This window comes from Chrysochloris asiatica, unplaced genomic scaffold (assembly GCF_000296735.1).
Source record: "Chrysochloris asiatica unplaced genomic scaffold, ChrAsi1.0 scaffold00091, whole genome shotgun sequence".
NCBI lineage: Eukaryota > Metazoa > Chordata > Mammalia > Afrosoricida > Chrysochloridae > Chrysochloris > Chrysochloris asiatica.
Genome location: NW_006408609.1, coordinates 11,109,092 through 11,112,980, shown reverse-complemented (window position 1 = coordinate 11,112,980; position 3,889 = coordinate 11,109,092). Strand labels below are relative to the sequence as shown.

Below are 3,889 nucleotides of genomic sequence, written 5' to 3'. Positions count from 1 at the left end.
ATAATTATTACTACTTGAAATTCAGAGCAATGGGCCTAGAGATATACTTTACCAAATCTGCAAGTGAAAACATTATGATTCACAATAATTCAATACGCAACTGATAATGGGGTAGCAGAGGAGTAGGCAGCATTTCATTTCTTGTGCATGGGATAGACTAACCAGTGGACATCAAGCATTAACCTGAAATTCACAGTGAAACTTCAATATGTTTGATATTTTTTCCCAAATTATTCATCAAAACCAAATTACTAGCAACAATCAGCATGAAAAGCTCAATATAATTGAATGAATGTCTAAGATAAATTTATAGTTTGGGGCTGAGGGTGCAGCAATGGCTGGTTTAAATTAGGACAAATTTAAAGTTGTAAAATGGTGATGTATGACCAACATATAGCATCACAATCATTAACTGTTATCAATAGTTAATGTCTAAATGTCTAAATCATCCCTACTTACAGAGGGGGTAATATTGATCCTTGATGTGAAAATTCCTTTCCTTTCAGTTGGTAATTTGAACTACTACATCCATAAGTATAGCTCAAGTTCCTCAAATTGTAGCAATTTACACTTGTTTTCTTTATCAGAAATTTTGATGTATGACCAGGGGTAGTCAGAACAGTTGAGGCAATCCGGGCCCCAAAGAGAGGAGGGTTGGAATATATGGCACAGATCAAGACCTTTAGCACTCCATCTTTTTGGCAGTGTCAACATCTACACAGACCACAGAGAAGGCCCCACACAGCTCACCATATAAGCCCATGTTCTTAGCGTATGACTGGCACAGACAAACATCAGTGCCTTGCTCAATGAAGTGGCGCAAAGCCCAGGAATTCTTGTTACCAGCTCCACTGGCAAAGTCTTGGTAGGCCATGTCAAAGAATGTAAAAAAGCTTCTTTTTCTTCGACACTGCTGCGATCTCTTTGCATTGCTCAGGACGCAGGTCCACTCCAGTGGAGTTAGGAGCATTAGGCGTGCAGAAGGAGAACGCTTTGCTCTGGCATTTTGAGATGTCATCCAGAACGCAGGTGAAGTCAAAGTCACATATCTTGGGGTCATAGTATCGATAACCATGGAGCTGTATGCCAGCGTCCCTGAAGATTGGTGTGTGGTTTCACCAATGTGGTTTAGACAGACATCTCAGCTGAACTTAAAGAATCTTTGCAGAAAACTGGCTCCGTTCCTTAATGTCTCGATTCCCGTGACTTTTCAACAACTCGCTATTCTTGCCCAGGGCCAGTTCTATAGACGTCTTAAAAAATTCTGCCAGGACCCTGATGGTATTCTTGTCCAGATTTTTGGCAACAATCTGAGCCTCTGCCTTCCGGACACTAGGGAGCACGTAAGGCTTTCAGTTTTCGTCCCGGTATGGTCCCACTCCCAGATACATCTTTTTGCTGTTGTTATCTCTCTAAAAGCTTCTGTGATTCCCAGGTTAGAATCTGGGGGCCCCATCTCCACATGGGCCCACAAGGAGCTGGCTCTGGCAGAAGCCGTGACGGCAGCAAGGCCCGGGTGGAAGGCGACTGTGACCCCAGATAGGAGGCGACCGAAATGCAGCAGGGCCATGGTGGGTGGCAGGAGGGCAGTGGCTAGAGGCAGAACGGATCTGAGGGAAAGAGGGAGCAGAAACCTAGGCGCGGATTCCTGACCAGCCAATGTGTTTTTAATGCCCATGTAATAAGAATCCACAAAATGAAGATGTGTTTAATGGAGTCCTGGTGTGGAGGCACGATAAACAATGGGCTACTAACCTCAAGATTGGTGGTTCAAACCCACCAGCCACTCCTCAAAAATCCTATACAGGGTCGCTATGAGTCAGAATCGCAATAAAATAAGAATCCACAAGATAAAGATATGTCTAAGGAGAATTTTCAAGCTTTACAAAAATTGTTTTGTCCTTATTTATGCCAACATCTACCTAACCTAATGCATATAAAGTTCCAGGCATAGAGCTAGAATAAATCTATTTATAATATTATAAATAAAATTATTCTAAACATTTAAAAATTACTTAACATGAGTTAATGCAAAGTAACAGCTAAACAGAATTCAAAACATAAAATTCCATATATAGGGGGAAATGTTACTAAAACATAGAAATCTGTGAAATCTTTTAATACATTGCAGTCTTAGTAGCAAGTTATGTTAAGTTATATATTTGAAACCAAAATTTCTGTTATGTCCTTGAGATGCACACATAATTACATATTCCCAATGGGTTCCTTATGTTGCTCAGCACTAATTACTTATGTAATTTTATTTAGACAAAACTAAGTTAGAAGTCTCATTAGCATTTAATTAAATTAGTGGAGTCAATCTTAGTCTTAATATTTTCTTACACTATATAAGACACAAGGAGCTATGGTAGCGTAGTGGTTACGAATCGGGCTGTGAACCGCAAGGTCAGCAGTTCGAAACTACCAGCTGTTCCACAGAAGAAAGATGGGGCTTTCTGCTCCCGTAAAGATGTACAGCCTTGAAAACCCTGTACAGGGTCGCTATGAGTTGGAATCGACTCCACGGCACATAATAACAACAACAATATAAGACACAGCTATTCTTCAAAGATAATAAATCCATTCATGGCATAAAAGATCCCTTAATAGAATGTTCTACTACTTTCTATTTAAAAACTAAAAGGTTTCTCAAAAGTCAGTCAATGTTGGAATGTTGCTAGTGGAGCAGATCCCTCCTTTCCATAACAGACCATCATTTTAGAATTTTACTTTACTTTGTTCATCAATTTGTAAAATATGAATAATGCAATATTAAAAATGTGAGATTGATACAAAAACAATTGTCAATTGTCATTGGAGACGAAGCTCTTTTGATTTTGGAGGAATATGACAGTCATTGGTTGCCTTGGTGGATTACTTTAGATATAAACAATTCTCACACCAAGTGGTAATTTTAAAAGAGGAGAGAGAATTAAATAAATTACCACAGAATACTTAAGTAAAATATAAATTTTAGGAGCTTTAGTTAGTGTAAAATTAATTTGCATTTAGGTTTAACGTTATTGTAAAATTATTAAATATGATATCCAAGGGAAAGGTCATATTTATAGGTGATTCCATAAGGACTGGTTTTGCCCACCCACATGTATAGATGATTCAATCTCATACTTTTTAAATCCACATCTGGAAATCTTAGTCTTTAAAAAATTCTTTAGTGTAAACCAAAGGCTCTAGATTGTGTGAATCATTACAAACTATGGACAACATTGCAGAGAATGAGTATTCTGGAACACTTAGTTGTGCTCATGAGGAACCTGTACATAGACCAAGAGGCAGTTGTTCTAACAGAACAAGGGAAGACCAAATGGTTTAAAATTAGGAAAGGTATGTGCCAGGGTTGTATTCTTTCACCATACTTATCCAATCTGTACACTGAGCAAATAATCCCAGAACCTGGATTATATGAAGAAAAATATGGCTTCAGGATTGGATTAACAACCGAAGTATGCAGATGATACAACATAATTTGCTGAAAACAAAGAGAATTTAAAATACTTACTAATGAAGATCAAAGACCACAGCCTTAGGTATAGATTGTACCTCAATGTAAAGAAAACAAAAATCCTCACCACTGGACCAATAAACAACATTCATATAAATGGAGAAAAGATTCAAGTTGTCAAAGACTTCATTTGGCTTGGATCAACCATCAATACTCATGTAAGCAGCAGGCAAGCAATCAAACAATGTACTGTGTAAGGCAAATCTACTGCACAAGACCTCTTTAAAATGTTGAAGAGCAAAGATTTCAAACACACCTGATCCAAGCTATGATATTTTCAATAAACTCACATGCATGTGAAAGTTGTACAATGAATGAGGAAGACAGTAGTAGAACTGAAGCATTTTAGTTATGGTGTTGAAGAAG

At 38.0% G+C, this 3,889-nt stretch overlaps 1 pseudogene; it reads right to left on the bottom strand.

Moving 5' to 3' along the window:
* LOC102811249 overlaps window positions 1-1,570 on the bottom strand; it is a 21,103-nt pseudogene extending 19,533 nt beyond the window's left edge.
* Between the last annotated feature and the right edge of the window lie 2,319 nt (window positions 1,571-3,889).